The sequence below is a fragment of the Schistocerca serialis genome, chromosome 2 (genome assembly GCF_023864345.2).
Source record: "Schistocerca serialis cubense isolate TAMUIC-IGC-003099 chromosome 2, iqSchSeri2.2, whole genome shotgun sequence".
Lineage (NCBI taxonomy): Eukaryota > Metazoa > Arthropoda > Insecta > Orthoptera > Acrididae > Schistocerca > Schistocerca serialis.
The window spans coordinates 416302355-416329186 of NC_064639.1; the positions used below are offsets into that span (position 1 = coordinate 416302355).

Consider the following 26832-nt stretch of genomic DNA (forward strand, 5'->3'; position numbering starts at 1 on the left):
AACAACTTGTCTTTGTATAGTATTATAGATCTACATAAATATTTAAAAAGCGCAATAATTATTTTGTCTTTATGATAATACTTGGGAAGATCTACGACTTACAAAAAATGAGAAACTACTATATGGGCAGCATCAAATTGTTAACATTGTTATTTTCGCTGGAGACACCATTCTCAGCAGTGCTGAAAGTCACCGAGAACCATATCACGAGCAGAGCGAAATTTATATTATTAGAGGAATAAGTATAAGCAGCAGCGAAAATAAACTTTTGCAATCTCGTAAAGGCAAACTGGAAACTGAAATTTTTCGGTATACCTTTATGACCTTGTCACACATGCTATTCACGCCCATTTGCCTGACTTGACGGCGTATCATGTTGTTTGTAGAAAATCTTTTGAAGGACACTCGACAAATTTTGCAGAAAGAAACCGCTAATTAGCTGTTTGCAGTCTTTTTTCTGCCTAATTGTCTGCTGTTGTGAAAACATATGCTTCATTACGAAGTTGCTACACTGCCTCTGACGACGGCCTTGTGGCTATGTACGTCCTCGGCATCGTTATCAGCGAGGTTTTGGTAGAGCGGACGAGGTGGAAGGTGAGGAGCGAGCAGGCGGCGCGTGAATCAACCAAGGTGGACGGGTCGCCCCGCTGGAGCGCTGCCGTCTCAGAACCTGCTTCGTGCTCCCGCGGTCAGCGGCACACGCTCTTACAGGGTGTTTCAAAAATGACCAGTATATTTGAAACGGCAATAAAAACTAAACGAGCAGCGATAGAAATACACCGTTTGTTGCAATATGCTTGGGACAACAGTACATTTTCAGGCAGACAAACTTTCGAAATTACAGTAGTTACAATTTACAACATCAGATGGCGCTGCGGTCTGGGAATCTCTATAGTACGATATTTTCCACATATCCACCATGCGTAGCAATAATATGGCGTAGTCTCTGAATGAAATTACCCGAAACCTTTGACAACGTATCTGGCGGAATGGCTTCACATGCAGATGAGATGTACTGCTTCAGCTGTTCAATTGTTTCTGGATTCTGGCGGTACACCTGGTCTTTCAAGTGTCCCCACAGAAAGAAGTCACAGGGGTTCATGTCTGGCGAATAGGGAGGTCAATCCACGCCGCCTCCTGTATGTTTCGGATAGCCCAAAGCAATCACACGATCATCGAAATATTCATTCAGGAAATTAAAGACGTCGGCCGTGCGATGTGGCCGGGCACCTTCTTGCATAAACCACGAGGTGTTCGCAGTGTCGTCTAAGGCAGTTTGTACCGCCACAAATTCACGAAGAATGTCCAGATAGCGTGATGCAGTAATCGTTTCGGATCTGAAAAATGGGCCAATGATTCCTTTGGAAGAAATGGCGGCCCAGACCAGTACTTTTTGAGGATGCAGGGACGATGGGACTGCAACATGGGGCTTTTCGGTTCCCCATATGCGCCAGTTCTGTTTATTGACGAAGCCGTCCAGGTAAAAATAAGCTTCGTCAGTAAACCAAATGCTGCCCACATGCATATCGCCGTCATCAATCCTGTGCACTATATCGTTAGCGAATGTCTCTCGTGCAGCAATGGTAGCGGCGCTGAGGGGTTGCCGCGTTTGAATTTTGTATGGATAGAGGTGTAAACTCTGGCGCATGAGACGATACGTGGACGTTGGCGTCATTTGGACCGCAGCTGCAACACGGCGAACGGAAACCCGAGGCCGCTGTTGGATCACCTGCTGCACTAGCTGCGCGTTGCTCTCTGTGGTTGCCGTACGCGGTCGCCCTACCTTTCCAGCACGTTCATCCGTCACGTTCCCAGTCCGTTGAAATTGTTCAAACAGATCCTTTATTGTATCGCTTTTCGGTCCTTTGGTTACATTAAACCTCCGTTGAAAACTTCGTCTTGTTGCAACAACACTGTGTTCTAGGCGGTGGAATTCCAACACCAGAAAAATCCTCTGTTCTAAGGAATAAACCATGTTGTCTACAGCACACTTGCACGTTGTGAACAGCACACGCTTACAGCAGAAAGACGACGTACAGAATGGCGCACCCACAGACTGCGTTGTCTGCTATATCTTTCACATCACTTGCAGCGCCATCTGTTGTTGAAAATTGTAACTACTGTAATTTAGAAAGTTTGTCTGCCTGAAAATGTACTGTTGTCCCAAGCATATTGCAACAAACGGTGTATTTCTATCGCTGCTCGTTTAGTTTTTATTGCCGTTTCAAATAGACCGGTCATTTTTGAAACACCCTGTACGTTGGTCTACTATGAGCAGTTATTCACGCTTGATCACGTACCCCTCTGTGTTTCTCCCATACGCCCTCGTACTACATATTACTTTATCAAGGTAAGGGCCGGCCAGTGTGGCCAAGCGGTTCTAGGCGCTTCAGTCTGGAACCGCGCGACCGCTACGGTCGCAGGTTCGAATCCTGCCTCGGGAATGGATGGCTCAAATGGTTCAAATGGCTCTGAGTACTATGGGACTTAAGGGCATGGATGTGTGTGATGTCCTTAGGTTAGTTAGGTTTAAGTAGTTCTAAGTTCTAGGGGACATGACCTCAGATCTTTCCGTGCGAGCTCAGATTTTTCTTATTTTTATTTCGGTGATCGTTTCTCCCTGTGTAGGATGGCCCCAACTAAATATTTTCGCATTAAGAGGATGAAATTGGAGATTGAAATTTCGTGAAAAGATCTCGCCGCAACGAAAAACGTATTGGTTTTAATGATTGCCACCGCAACTCGAATATCATATCCGTGATATTCTTCACTGTACCCAAACTCCTCAGGGTTTCAGAAGCAGTCCAGCGTGGCCATATCAGAGCTTCTATCGTTTTCCAGAAGTGTGAATAACAGCCATATTGGAGAATGATGGAGAAGAAATTTACCTTATCGCAGGAAACATTTCGGTATGCCGTTGAGGAGATTTAGGGAATCCGGTCCATACATCAGGATGTAGATCTAGACAATATTCTGCAAACCAGCGTATGATGCATTCCGAAGGGTATCTCGTACTACTTGTAGTCTTTTTCCCTCCCTGTTCCCCTCACAAATAGGTCGAGAGAAACACTAATTTCTACAATGGGCGTTCAATAAGTAACGCGACACATCTTTTTCTAAAAGCAGGATGATTTTATTTAGAATTCCAATACATCATATTATTCCCCAGTCCTTTGGCTTCAAAACCCTATTTTTCAACACAATCTCCATTCAGTGCGATGGCCTTACGACTCCTTACTGGAAGGGCCTGTATGTCCGTATGGTAGCACTCTACTGGTCGACGTGTGAGCCAGCGATTTGCTACACCATCATCGACGAACTGCTTCCGCAGTTGTGAGATCCGCGCTATGGGGTGGATGAGGAAGAACAGGCCAATTAAGTTGCGATGTTGACAGACGTCTCTTGATCACTGCCAGGTCTTAGTAAACATTCTGCGATGCACCGGTTTTATGCCAAAAGAAACTCAGTAACAGCTCTCTGCATGGAATACGTCTCCGTTACATAAGCCATTAGGAAGGCTACGTATAGTGCCGCCACCTGTCGGAACTTCCTGAAACTATAGGGGCTGAAGCGAAAATATTCCACGATGTCCCACAACAAATTTCTCATTCTTTCAAGCGAAATTAACCGAAAAAATGTGTTGCATTACATATTGAAGGCCCCTCTTATATGCCTGCGTACGAGACGTAATTTCTTTTGTCTTCGCACTAGAAATATACGTTGGTGCAGCAGAATCGTTATGGAGTCAGCCAATATTGCCATTTCTCCGAAATACCATTCTGACAGAAGACTCAATTTGGGATGGTAACGAAGATGTTTCAAGAGTGGTTAACCTACCCTCGCTACAGTTTCTTCCCTTTCTCTTCTTCCAGAGCTTCAGTTCTTATTGTGAAAACAGAAAGCTTCTGTAGAGACTGAGTGGTACGGTCACGCCTATAGCTAAGATCGGGCCGTCAGATTAGTTGATAAGACTTTCGTCTGCGAAAGGACTGAGTCCTTTTTGTAGTACCCATGTGGCACAGAGGTTTTTAGTCTATAGGGATATTATGAGAAAGTGAGTCAAGCACTGCGTAATGGAGAGGGAGGCTTTCTATAAGAAGATTTAGGTCTGTTATCTATTTCATCAACCGGATAGCAATCTGAAACGTCCCCTTTGAAAAATTACTGACACACAATATTTTTTAGCGCAACGCAATCTGACTTTCAGAAATCCCTACAAAGGGGATGGCCCTGACTGACATTAACCTATATCTTTCACAAATCACTTACCTCACCAAACATCTTCGTTACTCGAACTACTGCAATACAGCGAGCGCCACTACTGCCAGCTAAATAAAAGATTCAAACTACTGAAGGCACTAACTACTGATAGGCATAGTTAGCAAATGAAAGATTTTAATAGAGAACAAACAATGTATTTACCTTAATAGTCATTATATATATATCAGTTCATGACATCCAGACTTACAAATTTCAAAACTCCGCCATTTCTCTCCCCACATCCACCACTGCTGGCGGCTCACGTCCAACTGCGGAACGCTACGCGCTGTTCACATCCAGCTGCCCAACACTACAATGGCAGACAACAATGCAAACTAGCTATAGACTGCACACAGCACAGCCAGTGATTTTCATACAGAGCGCTACGTAACGTTGCCAATGAAAACATAAACAGCCTACTTACAAACCAACTGCATGGCCAATAAATGCTCAGCACTCACGGTACAGTCTCTGGAGCGCGTATTACTTCATAAGATTTTGTCTGCTTCTTGACACAATCACTTCTTTACTACATAACCTTAATCGGTTTCGGTCAAAATGACATTACTTCAGACGTGATATTTTTCATCAGCTTGTTGTAAATGTTGTGTGTCTCTTATGGTAGTCGTCAACTGCATTTTGTCGGAGGTTTTCACACTTATTTGCAGACAAGTACGTTCATCATTTGTTTCATGGGAAGCCCAATACGAACGGAAATCTTGTTCTTGTTACTAGCAAAATGTGTTTAAAACTCGAATTTTGTATGACCATTCCGTGTAGATAGGTAAATGAGTAGTCTCTTGTGATATACAGTATGTGTTAACACGGGCAGCAAAACACGAAAAGCCACCAACGTTCCAGCAACGAGTGAATGACGCTGCTGTATGGCGGTAGCTATGAGACAGCGCCGCGCGGGACGGAACGTGATACGAGGCGAGATGGAAGAGGAGAGGAAGACGTGACCAACAAACGTTTATCGACCCTCCCCTACTGCACTAGATACTCATAGAGTGCAACCGACATAGCCAAAGTAGGTGCAGTGTCACTTTTGGGACACTTTCACAAAACGCGCTGGTGTTTCAGTTGCCAAATCTCTGACGCTGCAACATCTATTGTAGTTTACTATATTTCTGGACTAAGAAAAAAAAGAGGCAACTCCAGGGTCCTCCAGCATTCATCATATCACTAAACACAGTTCGACGTGTCTTCGTTGCATCATGAGTCACCCACACCGCGCTCTCTGAGCGCTGCCCTGACACAGAGATACTGCTGGAATGCCAGTTAATATTTGTATTTTGCTGTCCTTGTTAATACACATCGTTGATCAGATTGTCTCACTAGACGAATGGGTACATAAAATTCCATTATATATATATATATATATATATATATATATATATATATATATATATATATATATATATATATATATATATATATATATGTATATGTACGAAAGACGGACCGAAGCTGGAAGTCTCTAAGTCTTATAATTGTTATTGACAACTGTCGTGCCAGTTAAGCTGAGCATCTGTGAATCTCGTTGATAAATTATCCTTGTACCTTGCCATTGTATGGAAGTACAACGGCGTCACAGCAAAGCACAACTTGATGATATACCCAATTATATTTATTTCTTTAATGGGTCGCCTAACCAGGAAAGTCGCGAGAAAATTATAAGATCGTGAAATAGAAGTAGAGCCTGCTTGTAACAGAAGTTTATTTTCTCTCAAGTTCAATCAAAATTTATCAAAGAAACAATATTAATCGAATTACGAATTAGGCTGACAAAAAACTGGCACTGTCATCTTGGGAGATACCAAATGAAAGGAAGACTGCATGGTGAAAGAGGCACCGAGATATCCTTATCTGTGCTGGTGTTGGCCGCGAGGTTATCGAAACAAAATACAAACCCCACTTAAATCAGCAACACAACCTGTGTAGCAGGAACATAAGAGAAGCGAGCTGCCTACATTACGGATCTCACTACCGCAGATAGTAAACTTACATCTCCTCAAGATCAACAAAGCGTACCAAGCAGGCGCAAATGGGCATCTGCTCTCGTCTTCTCCAACACTTCATCCCCAAAATCTCTCCCGACTCCTTCGCTGTTCGTCCCTGAACGCCCAAAAAGTGCCTTCCTCCTACTCAATTTCCATCATCATCATCAACATCATCATCATAATTTCCTGGTGCCTTCGACCCACTTCAACGCGGGGTCGTCCTTGTTACTATTGATGTGACATTGTTAGTGTCAGAGGATGGCCGGATGCCCGTCCTGTCACCACCCCATACCCCCTGGGACAGAATTAGCGCACCCCATCTGTCTGCTTCTAGTGTAATCCATGGAATAGTGCGAATTTGTTCAGATGTCTGCGAGTCGGGTAACTGAGGCGGGACGTGGAGATCTGCCCGGTATTTACCTAAAGGGATGTGGAAAACCGCCTAAAAATCACATCCAGGCTGGCTGGCACACTGGCCCTCGTCCGTAATCCGCCGGGCGGATTCGGTCCAGGACCGATGGGCCTACCCAAGTCCAGGAAGCAGTGCTCTCGGCTAGCCTGGCGGGTCTACTGCCCAGCTTCCAACACTGCAACATTTCTACGTGTCAAAGATGGTTCCAAGCTTTTATCAATGTCGTGGATGGGAATTAAAACAAAATGGACTGCAAATTTCTAACTGATTGCATACAAGATCCACATTTTACCGTCTGGAAGTTGGCACTGGTCTAAAGCGGTGTTACTTTGATTAGTCAGCCTGAGCACGCCGTATGCTCAGTGGTGTGGCAGTATCACGGAATAGTCAGCAGCGGTGGCCGTGCGGTTCTAGGCGCAGCAGTCCGGAACCGCTGGACTGCTACGGTCGCAGGTTCGAATCCTGCCTCAGGCGTGGATGTGTGTGATGTCTTTAGGTTGGTTAGGTTTAAGTAGTTCTAAGTTCTAGGGGACTGATGACCTAAAATGTTAAGTCCCATAGCGCTCAGAGCCATTTGAACCATTTTTGAGTCTCATGGGATAAACCAAAATTTTGGAGTGAATTGTAACCGATGCTCCCACACTAGCCGAGAGCCACTGCAGTATCTGGACTTTTGAAGTTTACGCAGAAAAGCAAAAATGTGGGCATATTATCTCCAGAGGTTGGCAAGGCAAATGTGGCACTCACCGTCCAGCAAGTGGACCAGTGCCAGCCACGTTCACGCAAAGGCAGTGGAGCGGGCCATAGCCTGGCTTCCATGAAAGTTGCTCAGCGTACTAGGGAGGCGTCCCTGACCAAATGAGATTCACGGGCTGCCCTCTGCAGACAAAGGAGACCCAAGATATCTCCAGCGCTTACTTGCATTGCAATGAGAGTGCGAATACTTTCCCAGTGACTACAAAATAATGGTAAAAAAAAGAATTACTATCGCATAGCGATATGTTGCAGTAATGGCACACAGTACGCTTAAATAAATTGGCATCTGACAAAAAGCGGGCTGAACTGGTTCTGCTAGCAATACACCAATGAGGGCCTGGCACTGCCAACTTCAACTGTGCTGCCACTTCCGCTGTGCAAAGTGCTGTGCCTATCAGTTCCCAAGCAAGACGCTTTTTTGATGCGAAAATTTCGTCCATTTCGAGGAAAAACATAGCTCTGAACTTAACAAATATTAAGAACAGGTTTTGTTACGTTTTAGCGATATTATAGAGGTCTGAAACGTAAGTCAGTTTCAAACTTTCCACAGGTTCTTTTGAATTAAATGGAGACTTTAAAATTCATACTTATTACAAAATTCAGACTTGCTGACAAAATTTTTAAAAGACACATGGTTTTCTTAGCACTGTCCATTAGAAACGCAGTACGAACGATTCAAAAGACTGATTGCAGGGAGGAAGTTTGATATTCAATAATAAAAAGAAATGGTATTTCTACATCTACGTCTCCATACATGCCCTGTAATCCAGTATATGGTGCACGGCGGAGCGTACCTTACGTTATTACTAGTTATCTCCTTTCCTGTTCCACTCGCAAGTTGAACAAAGGAAAAAGATAGTCTATAAGTCTCCATAAGTGCACTAATTTCTCTTGTCCTCGCGTTGCTTACGTGAAATGTGCGCTGGCAGCACTGGAATCGTTGTACAGTCAGTCACAAATGCCGGTTCTCTAACTTTCTGATGTGCTGCACAGTGTTGTTGTCTGTCGATGACAGGTCTTGTTGATGAATGGTTGCCAGAATGTTGAACATTTGTTACAAGGAACATCGTTCTCGCTAAAAATCAATTGTTACGCTAATTAATGTTTTTGCATCATATGAAGTTTCTGGTTTCAATAAAATCCTGGGTTATTTCTAGCATGTATGTCAGTTTTCAACTCTCTACCTACATTATACGGTGAAGTTTTCAATTTTCAAATGTTAACAGACTTTTTCGTCACCGTGTAATTTTGAGACGTCTTGACAAGTTTTAAACTGTTTCCCGCATGGGAAATTTGATCTGCTCAAAAAAGAAAAAAAATAGGAATATAACTGCGGTCCTGTTTAACATTGAAAAAAAATTGTCATGCTGAGAGACATTATTTCAGTTTCAATTTTTTTTTTATTTTTTGTAGAAATAAAAACTTTGAAGCGCATTTTATTGCCCCGATGATCGGAGGGCTGTAGTGGCTCCCTGCAGACTATACTTACGATAATTTACTCACTACTTCTGACCTTGAAGTCGGGATCACTGGAGGTACACATTGCAAAAACAAATTGAAGATACACTATGTGATCAAAAGTATCCGGACACCCCCAGAAACATACTTTTTCAATATTAGGTGCATTGTGCTGCCACCTAATGCCAGGTTCTCAACGTCACCGACCTCAGTAGTCATCAGGCATCGTGAGAGAACAGAATGGGGCGCTCCGCGGAACTCTTAGACTTGGAACGTGGTCAGGTGACAGGGTGTCACTTGTGTCATATGTTTGTAAGCGAGATTTCCACACTTCTTAACATACCTAGGTCCGCTGTTTCCGATGTGATAGTGATGTGGAAACGTGAAGGGACACGTACAGCACAAAAGCGTACAGGCCGACCTCGTCTGTTGACTGACAGGCCGCCGGCAGTTGAAGAGAGTCGAAACGTGTAATAGGTAGACATCTATCCAGACCATCACACAGAAATTCTAAACTGCATCAGGAGCCACTGCCACAGTTAGGCGAGAGGTGAGAAAACTTGGATTTCATGATCGAGTGGCTGCTCGTAAGCCACACATCACGTCCGAAAACCCAAACGACGCCGCGCTTCGTGTAAGTAGCGTGAACACTGGGCGATAGAACAGTGGAAGAATGTTGTGTGGAGTGACGAATCACGGTACACAATGTGGCTATCTGAAGGCAGGGTGTGCGTATGGCGAATGACAGATGAACGTCATCTGCCATCGTGTGTAGTGCCAACAGTAAAATTTGAATTCGGTGGTGTTATGGTGGTTGTGTTTCTCATGGAGGGGTCTTTCACCCCTTGTTATTTTGTGTGGCACTATCACAGCACAGGCCTACATTGATGTTTTAAGCACCTTCTTGCTTCCCACTGTTGAAGAGCAATTTGGGGATGCCGATTGCATGTTTCAACACGATCGAGCACCTGTTCATAACGCACGGCCTGTGGCGGAGTAGTTACACGACAGTAACATCCCTGTGATGGATAGGCCTGCAGAGTCCTGACCTGAATCCTACAGAACATCTTTCGGATGTTTTGGAGCGCCGACTTCGTGCCAGGCCTCACCGACCGACATCGATACCTCTCCTCAGTGCAGCACTCCGTGAAGAATGGACTGCCATTCCCCAAGAAACCTTCCAGCACCTGATCGAACGTATGCTGTCATCAAGGCTAAGGGTTGGCCATCACCATAAGCATTACCTACGGAGGGCGCCACGGACTTGTAAGTTATTCTCAGCCAGGTGTCCGGATACTTTTGATCACTTAGTGTAACTGGCGAAACACCAGAGAAAATGCTCCTGGCATCTGTCAGTAGAAACAGCCGGCACGTGACTGAGCCGGCAGCTCACTGCAGTGTTGTGTGAGCCGCGTCGCGGCGGTCCGTTTCGGCGCTGCTTGGCTCGGCGCGGTGCGGCGCGGCGCACGTCCGTGTCCCCACGCTGGTAGCGAGGTGCCGCCGCCGCCGCCGCCGCCGCAGCAGCATTGGGAACAAGGTGAACCGCTGCCAGTTCGCCCGCCGCCAATTTCTCTGCAAGCGCCCCAGCCGCTGCCTGTAAGAAGTGAATGACAAATTATCGGTAGTGGGATCTGTCTTTTGCAGTACAACATTCAGGCGCTTGGCAGGCTTCGGAGACGTATTGCCTCTGAGGCTCTGAGGCCAGAGGTGAGATTCACGATAGCAGCTATTCAATAGTAAATAGCTCACAGCCAACCCACTGTTGTGATTGTTCCATATGTGGGTTGTTTGACATTGTTTTGTATGTTTTGCATAGTCTCAATTTTATCTTAGGTAAAATAAACGGTTTGAAAATCATGTCTACATCTACATCTACATCTACATTTATACTCCGCAAGCCACCCAACGGTGTGTGGCGGAGGGCACTTTACGTGCCACTGTCATTACCTCCCTTTCCTGTTCCAGTCGCGTATGGTTCGCGGGAAGAACGACTGTCTGAAAGCCTCCGTGCGCGCTCTAATCTCTCTAATTTTACATTCGTGATCTCCTCGGGAGGTATAAGTAGGGGGAAGCAATATATTCGATACCTCATCCAGAAACGCACCCTCCCGAAACCTGGCGAGCAAGCTACACCGCGATGCAGAGCGCCTCTCTTGCAGAGTCTGCCACTTGAGTTTATTAAACATATCCGTAACGCTATAACGGTTACCAAATAACCCTGTGACGAAACGCGCCGCTCTTCTTTGGATCTTCTCTATCTCCTCCGTCAAACCGATCTGGTACGGATCCCACACTGATGAGCTATACTCAAGTATAGGTCGAACGAGTGTTTTGTAAGCCACCTCCTTTGTTGATGGACTACATTTTCTAAGCACTCTCCCAATGAATCTCAACCTGGTACCCGCCTTACCAACAATTAATTTTATATGATCATTCCACTTCAAATCGTTCCGCACGCATACTGCCAGATATTTTACAGAAGTAACTGCTACCAGTGTTTGTTCCGCTATCATATAATCATACAATAAAGGATCCTTCTTTCTATGTATTCGCAATACATTACATTTGTCTATGTTAAGGGTCAGTTTCCACTCCCTGCACCAAGTGCCTATCCGCTGCAGATCTTCCTGCATTTCGCTACAATTTTCTAATGCTGCAACTTCTCTGTATGCTACAGCATCATCCGCGAAAAGCCGCATGGAACTTCCGACACTATCTACTAGGTCATTTATATATATTGTGAAAAGCAATGGTCCCATAACACTCCCCTGTGGCACGCCAGAGGTTACTTTAACGTCTGTAGACGTCACTCCATTGATAACAACATGCTGTGTTCTGTTTGCTAAAAACTCTTCAATCCAGCCACACAGCTGGTCTGATATTCCGTAGGCTCTTACTTTGTTTATCAGGCGACAGTGCGGAACTGTATCGAACGCCTTCCGGAAGTCAAGAAAAATGGCATCTACCTGGGAGCATGTATCTAATATTTTCTGGGTCTCATGAACAAATAAAGCGAGTTGGGTCTCACACGATCACTGTTTCCGGAATCCATGTTGATTCCTACATAGTAGATTCTGGGTTTCCAAAAACGACATGATACTCGAGCAAAAAACATGTTCTAAAATTCTACAACAGATCGACGTCAGAGACATAGATCTATAGTTTTGCGCATCTGCTCGACGACCCTTCTTGAAGACTGGGACTATCTGTGCTCTTTTCCAATCATTTGGAACCCTCCGTTCCTCTAGAGACTTGCGGTACACGGCTGTTAGAAGGGGGGCAAGTTCTTTCGCGTACTCTGTGTAGAATCGAATTGGTATCCCGTCAGGTCCAGTGGACTTTCCTCTATTGAGTGATTCCAGTTGCTTTTCTACTCCTTGGACACTTATTTCGATGTCAGCCATTTTTTCGTTTGTGCAAGGATTTAGAGAAGGAACTCCAGTGCGGTCTTCCTCTGTGAAACAGCTTTGGAAAAAGGTGTTTAGTATTTCAGCTTTACGCGTGTCATCCTCTATTTCAATGCTATCATCATCCCGTAGTGTCTGGATATGCTGTTTCGAGCCACTTACTGATTTAACGTAAGACCAGAACTTCCTAGGATTTTCTGTCAAGTCGGTACATAGAATTTTACTTTCGAATTCACTGAACGCTTCACGCATAGCCCTCCTTACGCTAACTTTGACATCGTTTAGCTTCTGTTTGTATGAGAGGTTTTGGCTGCGTTTAAACTTGGAGTGGAGCTCTCTTTGCTTTCGCAGTAGTTTCCTAACTTTGTTGTTGTACCACCGTGGGTTTTTCCCGTCCCTCACAGTTTTACTCGGCACGTACCTGTCTAAAACGCATTTTACGATTGCCTTGAACTTTTTCCATAAACACTCAACATTGTCAGTGTCGGAACAGAAATTTTCGTTTTGATCTGTTAGGTAGTCTGAAATCTGCCTTCTATTACTCTTGCTAAACAGATAAACCTTCCTACCTTTTTTTATAATCCTATTAACTTCCATATTCAGGGATGCTGCAACGGCCTTATGATCACTGATTCCCTGTTCTGTACATACAGAGTCGAAAAGTTCGGGTCTGTTTGTTATCAGTAGGTCCAAGATGTTATCTCCACGAGTCGGTTCTCTGTTTAATTGCTCGAGGTAATTTTCGGATAGTGCACTCAGTATAATGTCACTCGATGCTCTGTCCCTGCCACCCGTCCTAAACATCTGAGTGTCCCAGTCTATATCTGGTAAATTGAAATCTCCACCTAAGACTATAACATGCTGAGAAAATTTATGTGAAATGTGTTCCAAATTTTCTCTCAGATGTTCTGCCACTAATGCTGCTGAGTCGGGAGGTCGGTAAAAGGAGCCAATTATTAACCTCCACCCATAATAATTCACAGGAACTATCCACTTCTACTTCACTACAGGATAAACTACTACTAACAGCGACGAACACTCCACCACCGGTTGCATGCAATCTATCCTTTGTAAACACCGTCTGTACCTTTGTAAAAATTTCGGCAGAATTTATCTCTGGCTTAAGCCAGCTTTCTGTACCTATAACGATTTCAGCTTCGGTGCTTTCTATCAGCGCTTGAAGTTCTGGTACTTTACCAACGCAGCTTCGACAGTTGACAATTACAATACCGATTGCTGCTTGGTCCCCGCATGTCCTGACTTTGCCCCGCACCCGTTGAGGCTGTTGCCCTTTCTGTACTTGCCCAAGGCCATCTAACCTAAAAAACCGCCCAGCCCACGCCACACAACCCCTGCTACCCGTGTAGCCGCTTGTTGCGTGTAGTGGACTCCTGACCTATCCAGCGGAACCCGAAACCCCACCACCCTATGGCGCAAGTCGAGGAATCTGCAGCCCACACGGTCGCAGAACCGTCTCAGCCTCTGATTCAGACCCTCCACTCGGCTCTGTACCAAAGGTCCGCAGTCAGTCCTGTCGACGATGCTGCAGATGGTGAGCTCCGCTTTCATCCCGCTAGCGAGACTGGCAGTCTTCACCAAATCAGATAGCCGCCGGAAGCCAGAGAGGATTTCCTCCGATCCATAGCGACACACATCATTGGTGCCGACATGAACGACCACCTGCAGATGGATGCACCCTGTACCCTTCATGGCATCCGGAAGGACCCTTTCCACATCTGGAATGACTCCCCCCGGTATGCACACGGAGTGCACATTGGTTTTCTTCCCCTCTCTTGCTGCCATTTCCCTAAGGGGCCCCATTACGCGCCTGACGTTGGAGCTCCCAATTACCAGTAAGCCCACCCTCTGCGACTGCCCGGATCTTGCAGACTGAGGGGCAACCTCTGGAACAGGACAAGCAGCCATGTCAGGCCGAAGATCAGTATTAGCCTGAGACAGAGTCACATCGAAAATGTAAACCATCTACCTTAAGTCAGAGGCAAAATTTTATGCCACTTAAGAGTTGCGACGCAACATTTTGATTTAGTCTCCAATTGAATTGTACGGGTGTAGTATGCGAGGGAAGCTCTGAAAGTAGCACACAATAATTTTGTTACCAAAAACTTTAATAGGTAACAAAACAAAGAAAGATCACAAATGAACTTATATCTTTAACCTACTTCCTAAATAGTCACCAACGTTCTCAATAACTTCTCCCAACGTGATACCAGTTTCAGAATGGAGTATTCGTAAAAGTCCGCTTGATTGGAGTACAGCCACCTGCGAACTGCTGATTTCACTTCTACATCCCTCGCAGAGAGTGGCCGGGAAGGAATTTCTTCATGGGACCAAACAGATGGTAGTCCGACAGTGCAGCGTCCGGACTGTATGGTAGATGCTGGAACACCTTTCACCCAAATTTGATGATTTCCTCACGAACAGGGCAGCGACATGGGAGCGAGCATTGTCATATAGAAGTTTGACACCATCAGCATTAATGTGGTGATGTTTGTCACGAAGGGTACGACACGACACGACTTAACCAAAGCTTTGATGTACCCTCCAGCATTCAAAGTGGTCCCGTGTTCGGCAAAGTCCACCAATAATACACTATGCATATCCCAGAACACGGTCATAAGCACTTACCTACCACACTGAGTCACTTTGAATTTCCTTTTCTCCTGGGGAACCAGCATGTTTGCACTCCATAGAGGCCTGCTTGGTTTCGCGCGTGTAGTGGTACGCCCACGACTCATCACCAGTGACGATTCCTTTCAGAAAGTCATTCCCTTCTGCGACATAACGTGTTAAGTGATCCAAACTTGTCATCTTTCACTGGCTCTTAAGGCTGTCTGCCAGCTTCTTAGGCGCCCAGAGAGAAATAACTTTACGAAATTTCAATATGTCATGTACAATATCGTAGACACATCATAGCAAATATTGAACGCTGTTATAAGGTTCACAGCTGCACTATCCAGTCGTTCAAAATTGCTGCCTCAATGGCTCCGACGTGCTACAGGGTTGCAACTGTTACCGCCGCCCGGAGTGTGGGAAATCAGCAAGGTTCACATGGCGCTCTTGCACGAATGTACACCACCTGCGTCGCTGCTACCGTCCATACAGTCGTCCTTATACACGCTACGTATGTCCCTGTGAATTTCACTCGGTTTAGGCCCTTTGGCCCGCAAATATCGAACTACACTTCGCTGCTCTTCACAAGTTGACGATGAAAACATTCGCCATTTTTGTTTCATAGTTCAGGTTTCTCTTGCTAGAGCTGTACCTGAAACCAAAATACCTTCTAGACCGCGAACATAAAACTGTATCGTCGTGAAATTTCAACATTCCAGCTGCAATATCAGGGGAGAAAAAAAAAACTGTTGTACGTTACTTTCCGGTCCTTCATCGCTCTTTCAGTAAACATCAAGAAAAAAAGCACATTGTAAAGTATTAACGCTGGCGGACTTAATGTCTACACCAGACCTGGTCATATTATTACAAGAAGTGACAAATGACGGTACAGAAAAGATGCTGGGCTATTTCATTCGTATGCAAATGTTGCTACTATTTTTTTATGTTATATATTTCCCAAAATACTACGTGTACAAATATAACCGATGCACGAAAAGAACCGTAAACTCACTGAATTTGCATTATGCCCACCAACTGGCATTACGAGTGCTATACGTTGACAAAGTGGCGAAAAGGTAAGAAAAGAGTTTTTATGTGTTGAAATATGCGAGATTTTTATCTCTTACAACAGTACAGCGTCCGTTCAGAAGGAATTATGGAAAAGAACTGCCTTGTAAACACAGCGTTGTGCTCTGGTATCGACAATTTAGGAACATATATGTAAACAAAAAAGTAACGGTTTTATTCTCGAATCAGAAACATACAAATTTACAGTAGCTATGCACATCAATAAATATGTACAGATATATACACAAATTGTATTTTATAATATTACTTGAAAATAGAGCTCTTCGGTTGAACAGGTAAAACATTTTCAACTTTACCTAGGTTTCAACTGCTCTAAGGCAGCCTTCATCAGAAGTAAAAAATTTTTACATTACCTGTAACAGAGTTTTGGAATAATATAAAAATTATTAAGTTAAACATATGTAATACAATTACAACATAGCTAACTGCTACGGTACAGTAGAAAAAGAAAGCATACTTACATAGAGTAAATAGTTATGAAATGGTTTAGAGCAACAGTGCTTACGTTTGTTCAAAAAAGAACTCTCTGACGAACAGATCACTGATTTCATTAACCTAATGCAGATCGTAACAAAGTACAATTATTTCGAATTCAATGGACAGCTGTACCAACAACCTGATGGTCTTGCTATGGGCAATCCCCATTTTTCAAAAATTTTTCCACTGCCATCTTAGGAATTGTTTCATATTCTAGGTACGTCGATGACATTTTAATCGTCTATAACGGAACGAACTATGGCATTAACCACCTGTTCGAGATCTTTAACAAACTACATGAAAAAACCACCTTCACATGTGAACTTGAAAACAGCTCCCGTCAGTTAAATTATTTAGACTTAACTTCGACAATAGTGAATGACAAAATCTCTTTCAATACTTTTCGTAAGGATTCTTTTTCTGACCAAATTGTGCCAGCCTGTTCCACACACCCACGATCTCACAAAAAAGCATTTTTCCACTCTGCTGTTCATAGAGCAATCTCTACCCCTTTGTCCTCTGAATATTTAAAAACCGAATTGAATCTAATTAAAACCATTGCAGTTAATAATGGTTACGAACCAAATATAGTAGATAATGTCTTCAGACAGAAAACCAATAACAGAATTACCACGCTTGGGACCACTATTGACGAGCCTAGCGATTTTTGAAATACTTCTCTTTACCGTATGTAGGGCCAATAACCTACAGATTGCAACGTCTCCTTAAAAATAAATATGGCTGCTACATAGTTTTCTCTACCAACAACTCTCTCAAAAATAATCTTATCCATAATTTAAAACCAAGACGGTCGCCTCTGCAAAACTCATGCGTTTATAAAATCACCTGTGACACTTGCTCAGCTTATTATATGGGACAGGCTGGACGAGCCTTTTCGATTAGATATAAAGAGCATCTATTAGGGAAAACAGGTACGAACGTACATAATTCGTCATTCGCTGACCACCTTCTTATCACAGGACACAAATCTAAAGATGTTCATGATATTAGTACCTTACATACGGAAAAGAAAGGCTTCAGGCTTGACATTCTTGAATAGTTGGAAATTTTCAATCATTTTTCCCGTAACGACCATTTAATCCTCAATGAGCAATTACAATTACGTGATAAAAATTGCTTTGATGGTGTAAAGCCCTTGCTTAAAATCACTTAACCCGGAATATTGCTATTATGCTTCCCGTACTGTAGCCTTAAATATTGTTTTCTTTCTCCCTGTTTTACAGTATAATATTTTGTTCAACTTTCGATCTGTTACATACTATCTGACATAACGTAATCAGCACATTACGTGCACTCCTGTTTCAATGCTTCTGATAGCTGTTTTCACTGTAAATTACAAGCATTCAGTACTAGATGGCGCTATACAAGGTGCCGACTTGCTAACATCGACGGCGCGCGCGCCTGTCAGTCTGATGCTGCTTACAGTGCCGGCCGCACACGCGACCCTTAGCGGCGCGTCTTAATCAAGTTGTGCATTCCTAGGAAAATTTTATAATGTACAAATATATTTTTATCTTTAACGTGAGCACTGTTGCTCTAAACCATTTCATAACTATTTACCCTATGTAAGTACGCTTTCTTTGTCTACTGTACCGTAGCAGTTAGCTATGATGTAATTTTATTACATATGTTTAATAATTTTTATATTATTCCAATACTCTGTTATAGGTAATGTAAAAATTTTTTACTTGTGATGAAGGCTGCCTTAGAGCAATTGAAACCTAGGTAAAGTTGAAAATTTTTTACCTGTGCAACCGAAGAGCTGTATTTTCAAGTAATATTATAAATTTCGTCTTCGGTTGCTGCATTATCGGCCATGTTCAAAATTTTAAGACAAATTGTATTAATATTACATGTGCCCAGTACTTTACAACCTCCAAGGCGCTTGGAGTGGCTTGCAGGAGATCAATCTTCGTGCAGGATGTAGGGCACAAAAGGCACTGGAGCATGTGGTTTGTGGTTTGTTCTTGTCGCCAATCACAGGACGTATCTTCTGTTATGAAGCCCCATCTCTTCAGGTTGTCTCTGGATCGTCCAACTCCTGATCGTAATCTGTTTGAAGATTTCCACAGCAGCCAGCTGCCGTTGTGTCCAGGTGGTAGTTCTTCAGCTTCTGGCGTCTGCAGGTGTGGCGTCGACTTCTTCCATAACTCCAGCCTTGCCTTCTCTGGTGAAATGGTGAGCTTCTCGGATGTTCTCAGGAAGCTCTTTCACGATCTCAGCCGTTGCTGTGGTGGATCATGTCCGTGCAGGAGATGGGCAGTGTCCTGTTCCACTTTCAGTCTCTCCTTGTTGGCAGCCACTGTTCTGCGTATCCATGGTGGCGCTATTCCAGCCAGGCAGTAGAGCTCATCAGTTGGGGTAGGTCTTAAGCAACCTGTGATCAACCTGCAGGTTTCGTCGAGAGCAATGTCTACTTGTCTGGCATGAGATGACCTGTACCAGACTGGAGAAGCATATTCAGCAGTAGAAAAGCACAGTGCCATTGCAGAACAGCGAATAGTTTGTGGATATGATCCCCACTGTGTGCCCACTAGTTTGCGAATTAGGTTGTATCGAGCGGAGATTTTCATTTTGGTGTTCTTGCAGTGAGTTTTGAATGTCAGAGTTTTATCGAGAGTGACTCCCAAGTATTTAGGTGGGTGATGATGCTGGAGTTGGATGCCTGACCATGCAATATGTAGCTCACGATTACCTTCCCTGTTCCTTAAATGAAAGGCACACATTTGTGTCTTCGAAGGGTTTGGTCTGAGTTGGTTCTGATTGTAGTAGCTTGACGGTGTTCTAAGTGCTGTTGTCAGGTTTCTTTACACTCTTTCAAAGCATGAGCTCTGCGTAGCAAGGGCTAGGTCATCTTCATATAAGAATCTCCTTGTGCCTGGGGTCAATGGCTGGTTGTTGGTATAGATGTTGACGAGAAATGGAGCCAAGACGCTTCCCTGAGGTAGACCATTTTTCTGCGCTCTCCAGCGACTGCGTTGTCCTTGAAATTCAACAAGAAACCTGCGGCTTTGGAGGAGGGTGCTGAGTAGTCTAACGAGGAGGGCGTTGTTGATCATATTGTATAGTTTTGCATGGAGTAACCGATGATGGACAGTATCATACGCTGCTGTGAGATCCACGAAGACCACGCCCGTTACTTGACGGGTTTCAAAACCATCCTCTATAAACCGAGTGAGATTCAAAAGTTGCCCTGTGCAGCTTCTGTTTGGTAGAAATCCTGCTTGTTCGGGTATGAGATGAGGGTCTATTATTGTTAGGAACTCGCACTTGTAACATTCTAACAAGTCGACGAGGAATTGCCTACCCGATGGGCAACACGTGGCATGTTATCGTCTTTGCGCCACGAACCACAGAAAACAGACAAGCGGTGGGTCGTTTCTTCGGTATAAAAATTCGCAAATTGCTTCGAAGGCACGCTGGGCGAACCATCGTAGGAGGCGACCGAGCGAGGTGGTGCAGTGTTAACACAGTGGACCCACATTCGGGAGGACGACGGTTCAATCCCGTATCCGGCCATCCTGATTTGGGTTTTCCGTGATTTCTTTAAATCGCTCTAGGCAAATGCCGCAATAGTTTCCATGAAAGGGCAAGATCTATTTCCTTCCGCGTCTTTGAAATAATCCGAGCTTATGCTCCGTCTCTACATCTACATCTACATGGATACTCTGCAAATCACATTTAAGTGCCTCGCAGAGGGTTCATCCAACCACCTTCACAATTATCTATTATTCCAATGTCGTATAGCGCGCGGAAAGAACGAACACCTAAATCTATCACTACTAGCTCTGATTTCCCTTATTTTATGGTGGTAATCGTTTCTCCCTATGTAGGTCGGTTCAACAAAATATTTTCGCATTAGGAGGAGAAAGTTGGTGATTGGAATTTCGTGAGAAGATTCCGTCGCAACGAAAAACGCCTTTCTTTTAATGATGTCCAGCTCAAATCCTGTATCATATCTGTGACACTCTCTCCCATATTTCGCGATAATGCAAAACGTGCTGCCCTTCTTTGAACTTTTTCGATGTACTCCGTTAGTCTTATCTGGTAAGTATCCCACAACGCGCAGTAGTACTCTAAAAAAGGGCTGACAAGCCTAGTGTAGGCAGTCTACTTAGTAGGTCTGTTACATTTTCTAAGTGTCCTGCCAATAAAACGAGGTCTTTGGTTATCCTTCCCCACAACATTTTCTGTGTGTTCCTTCCAGTTTAATTTGTTCGTAATTGTAATTCCTTGGTATTTAGATGAATTTACTGATTTGACTGATTTGTCGTGTAACCGAAGCTTAACGAATTCCTTTCGTTATTAGGGTCAGCTGCCAATTTTCGCACCATTCAGATATCATTTCTAAATCGTTTTTCAATTTGTTTTGATCTTCTGAGGACTTTATTAGTCGATAAATGACAGCGTCATCTGCAAACAACCTAAGACAGCTGCTCAGATTGTCTCCCAAATCGTTTATACAGGTAAGGAATAGCAAAGGTCCTATAACACTACATTGGGGAACGCCAGATATCCTATTTTACTCCATGACTTTCCGTGAGGTACTACGAACTGTGACTTCTCTGACAGGAAATCACAAATTGAGTCACATAACTGAGACGATATTCCATAAGCACGCAATTTCACTACAAGCCACTTGCGCGGTACAGTGTCAAAAGCCTTCCGAAAATCCAGAAATACTGAATCGATCTTAAATCCCTTGTCAATAATACTCAACACTTCATGCGAATAATGAGCTAGTTGTGTTTCACAAGAACGATGTTTTCTAAATCCATGTTGACTGTGTGTCAATAGACCGCTTTCTTCGAGGTATTCATAATGTTAGAACAATATATGTTCCAATCCTGCTGCGTATCGACGTTAATGATGTGGGCCTGTAATTTAGGGGATTACTCTTACTACCTTTCTTGAATATTGGTGTGACCTGTGCAGCTTTCCAGTCTTTGGGTACGGATCTCTAATGTTGACGGGACGTTAAACCCTAATCTCCCTTCTTTCCGTAGGAGGCGACTTTTTACTGTGCACTGTCGGACGAGTCCAGGTCCCCACAGCAAACAAATGTCGCAAGTGCAGACTCTACTGGACAAATTGCACCTGGTAGACATTTATTTATATATTTGCTATATTTTTTAGTCTGTTATCTATATAAAAGAACAGATCGAATGTTGTACATGAATGAACTTGGTAGACACGTGGCTGTAACTTCAACCCAGCGACCACACAGAGTTCAGCTGCTGCTGCCCAGTAGAATCGACCGTCTCTACGCATCGCGGTGATGTTCCTACCATATAGTCGACCGCTAAATGTTACCAGGAAGTTTCACAAACCACTGAGCATGCTTCTGCCGCGTACACCTTCCTAGCGTAGTTATATACCGTCGCCAGAGAGTCTGGAAAGTAAACGTCCTCAAGACGCTGGTCTCCGCGCTGTAATTTTACGTTCGTGGGAACAGAGTTAGCAGAAAAAGAAGTCACGTTCGGCATGATTCTGATGTAGTCAGACTTTTTTACGAAACTGGCCTTACGGCAAACTGTCAACTACAGCACAGAAAGTGCATTTTGGTGAAGATGAAGGTCGGGATTCTACGTGCAACGGCTGCGAGACGCACTGAAGGCCTCACCAACAACAAACGGAGTTACGTTGCAAAAAAATGCCACTTAAAAGTGAAACGTTAGGTTCTTACGGCGAAGAAGACGTATCGATTTACCGTTTAGATCGCGACAGAACCAGGCAACACAAGAAAATTACCGAGCTACGCCATAAGAACAGGGAACGTACGTATACACTGCACGGCATTAAATATGAAACACAGTTATATTTGACAGAACTTTTCCAGAAGGAAACCTCTGAAACAACGCGCCTACCAGCCACCTGCACGACGCACCACGAGGAAACGGACAGACGGCAGCTCAACAAACGTTTCTCTGACAGCGACCTTCACGACGCACTGAGGCGAGTCCAAGATGAAGACCACCCGAAACTGACAGCCTGCCACTGGAATTCTACCTAGAATTCTGGGACGTTCTGAACGATACGTTCCTAATCCAAAAACGTCAATATAAATACGGAATCTAAAACCTTCGGGCCATCTTCCTTCTAAACTGCGACTTTGAAACCGAAGGCTGGTGTTTTTCCGGACCTTGTAATACGGTCTTGAACAAAATTATTAGTTCGAAACAAACTTGTGCCCTAGAAAGTAGCCAGTTTCGGCGCAGTTTTGACATACCGCAATTGTATTGGCTATGCAGTAACCATCCACATTTCCACAGCAATAATATCGATAGACTTCAGGGTTAGCCATGAATATCTCACGACAGCTACGGACGCTGAAAGATTTGATAATAAAGTTAGAGCTGCAGGTTTTGATCTAGTGACAAATGCTAATTCTCGAGCGATTGTCAACGGAGCGGTAAAACAAGGATGTCCACTATCTATGGGACTATTCGCCATTTCACTCGACCCATTGTGGCATAAAATCTCATCCTACACGGGTCTGGACTGAGTGTGGGGCGACCGCTACGGTCGCAGGTTCGAATCCTGCCTCGGGCATGGATGTGTGTGTTGTCCTTAGGTTAGTTAGGTTTAAGTAGTTCTCAGTTCTAGGGGACTTATGACCTCAGCAGTTGAGTCCCATAGTGCTCAGAGCCATTTTTAACTGAGTGTGGGAAACTCACGCATAGCTTGTAAAGATTACGCAGATCATATAGGAAGAGCTTCAGTTGCAGCGATAAACCGCACGAAAACTGTGCTCAAACCCGTGGGGACAAACATAAGACGATTCCAGCGGCCTTGGTGGGTAGTAACAGAGCAACAAAAAAATCCTCTGAGTTCAAGTCTAAGCCAAAATTCAACAAATGTCAGCTTTCAAAAGACGAACAAAACTATATTCTACCAGGGCACTAACTTAAGCAAACGCAACAAGTAACCTGACGTTCATAGCGAAGGTACATCCGTTCTCCAGGCTTCTGTGACGTGAAGACGTATTTAGGGTTGCACTCTAAAAACAGAAGAAAGAGGCCTCTGCCTAATCGATATTATGTCGAAGAACGTTGCTCGGCTGATACACAGGACATCCCAAATCATAGAAAACAACCCGACCAGTCCGACAATGCAATACAGAGCAAGAACACGAAACCGCGTCCATGACCACACAGAGATTCCATTTACACTCTGCCATATGCGACAATACTACATGCAGAAGAGCTACATAATAGGAAGCGCCGTAAGCCACAGAGAGAAGATTGCAAAGAAAATAAATGAAGCAGTCTGAGGCAATCCTCTGAAGAAAACCTCTGACTAAAAATTTCAACAAAACCGGTGAAACATCGTATATAAAAAAAAGCCTCAGTGCGTTTTTTAATCACCGGAAATCGGCAGGACGTGGTACAAGATTTTTAACAGGACGATACGGTCCAATGAAAAACTAGCAGGCGTACGGCTGACCAGGCAGATGCCTCAGCAAGTGCAATGGACGGGATTTTTGTTGGACGAATCAGACGTTTGGAAAACTGGTAAACTAGCAACCTGCCTAACCAACAGAACCGCTCCCAGCCACTTTGCTTCAACAGCAGTCACAGCACCAGACCTTAAGCCATTCCATGCCTGAAAGAGACCTACCACCCCAATGTACGAATATAGTCGTCCCCACAGTGCTTTCCACCTACCAACAGCGACATATTGAGAAATTACAATTTCTAACTTATCGGTGGGACGAACGTGAGAAAACAAGGAAAAGACTAAAATATGAAGAAATTTTTATAAAGTTTTTAACCAACGCATTACACACAGCCTTTAAAAAGACTGTGGTGAATTTCGGCGTCTATTCATATCAACAAAAACCGTTCTGCAACAATAACAAACGGACGGGCTCCTGACAACACCACGACAAAGACGCAAAAACAGAGCGTGCCAAGACCTGGGAAGGACGAAAGCTGCAGCAGCCGCACGATCTGCATCCCTCTACACAGAATCGGTCTCCTAGTAACACCTAGCCACAGTGAAATATATCAAGTTTCAAACTATTTCCAATTTACAATGTTGAATTAACTACGTAATTTCATAAGATAACACTAAAAGTTCATTAAAACGGCGAGGATTTGCCGGTCAACTTCTCAGTGTAGACGTCCAGTCGTCAGCCATCTTTCTCCACATTTTCATATTTACGCCATTTAGTTAGTTCTACACTCCCCGTCTCATATCCCTGGCAGTTTTTTGTTTCTTCCCACTTGCATCCTCAGCTATTACTCTATTCAAGGCCGGCCGTGGTGGCCGAGTGGTTCTAGGCGCTACAGTCTGGAACCGCGCGACCGCTACGGTCGCAGGTTCGAATCCTGCTTCGGGGATGGATGTATGTGATGTCTTTAGGTTAGTTCGGTTTAAGTAGTTCTAAGTGACTGATGACCTCAGAAGTTACGTCCCATAGTGCTCAGAGCCATCCATCTCTATTCAAGTTTCCTCATAAAAGCCACAATTGGAAACTAACAGTGAAAGTTTCTCACAGAACAGGAAAAATGCTTTAAGAGGTTGAAAGAAAACAGCCAGCCAGCTGAAAACCAAAGGTTTATTTCGGCCTCGACCTAGGTTTCGATATTTATAAAAATATCTTCTTCAGAAGGAGTGGGCCTTGTTACATCAAAAGTGGTAAATTAAATTAGCCGAAGCCGAGGGGCTATTGTCATATGTGCAGCTAATGTAATTTACCACCAAGTCATGTAACAAGGCCCACTCCTTCTGAAGAAGATATTTTTCTAAACATCGAAATCTAGGTCGAGGGCTAAATAATCCTTTGGTTTGCAGCTGTTTGGCTGTTTCTTTTTTTTCACCCTCTTCAAATTTACGCAGTTCCTGAGCCGCAGCCATCTTCAAGATTTTGAAGGAAAAAAAATGCTTGTGTCGTTCTCGTTTATTATGTTTTAGGGTGATTAAAATAAAGAGAAACGTGGGAACCAGTCCGGTATTTCACTAAGTAATGTGATTATCCGAGACTCAAATGCGCCCAATACAGCATATTATGATTGTTATCGAAAAGAGGTGGCAAACGATCTTATGCTGTCCTCCACATTTTGTAGGGCAAGTACTGCAAAAGGGTGAGCACAGACAGAAAACAGGCTACCTGCTCAGGCTGGTGGGCCGCAGCGCGAGGCGGCTTGAATCAGCGTGACAAACGTCCCACTGTTACCTAATGAGGCATCACACAATGGTAATGGCGGTCACTCGGCGGCGCCGACTGGCGTGGTGCCGCAGTTGTTTGCGAGCCGGAATGAACGAGACATTCTTCGCCTGCTTTGGGCGCGCCGCTTGGCGATGCGGTGTGCTGACAGAATCGAGGCGCGCGTCTTGCAATCTATCTCAAACGATTTTAAAACAACTATCCGCTAAAAACATTTGATTTTTACATTACTTATACCTTTATACGCCGACGGCCTTGCCGCAGTTGTAACACCGGTTCCCGTCAGATCACCGAAGATAAACGCTGTCGGGCTGGGCTAGCACTTGGATGGGTAACCATCCGGTCTGCCGAGCGCTGTTGGCAAACGGGGGTCACTCAGCCCTTGTGAGGCAAACTGAGGAGCTAGTTGATTGAAAAGTAGCGCTTCCGGTCTCGTAAACTGACATTCGGCTAGGAGAGGGGTGTGCTGACCACACGCCCCTCCATATCCGCATTCAGTGACGCCTGTGGGCTGAGGATGACACGGCGGCCGGACGGTACCATTGGGCCTTCCACGGCCTGTTCGGTCGGAGTTTATAGTTTAGTTTTTATAGCTTTATATGTCAGCTTCATGTTTCAATGCCAGTCATCTGTAGGACACTGCGAAATTCGAAAATTTGCAATTAAAAATATGAGTCGCTATAGTTTTGCGTTGGGTGCATGTTACACCGTATGTTGCTGCATGTTAAATTTAGCTGCAATATTGAATTTTTGTTTGGACTTGGGAGGAGGTCTCTATCTGTCTACAAGCTCGACAAAATGGATTTTATGTCGCATGTTCACTTCCAATCGCAAAAGCGAAAGAATGACATATTCATAAAATATCTCTTAAACCGTTCGAGACATCGAAACAAGATTTTGGCAACAGGTATTATACAAATTTTTGCCATAAGGAACTTTCTTATCTACGTCGATGTAGCTGGAGCTATAGTTTCTATTTAATTTTTTTCAGTCCTGTACTGTAATTTTTAAAAAGTCAGGTAGCTAGTGACGAGTATTAAAATAAATGTGAAATTTGTCGTAGCTAGTGGAAAGTATTAAAATAAATGTGAAATTCGTTCTCTTATGTTGCTGCAAACAATGAGGTTTTCTGTAAGGTACTGACGT

The 26832-nt window shown here is 44.0% G+C and overlaps 1 protein-coding gene and 1 pseudogene across 1 annotated transcript in view; both read left to right on the forward strand.

Moving 5' to 3' along the window:
* LOC126457265 (protein takeout-like) overlaps positions 1–26832 on the forward strand; it is a 196889-nt gene that overhangs the window by 66249 nt on the left and 103808 nt on the right. The window lies entirely within an intron of this gene.
* On the forward strand, positions 25932–26049 carry LOC126458812 (5S ribosomal RNA; annotated as a pseudogene).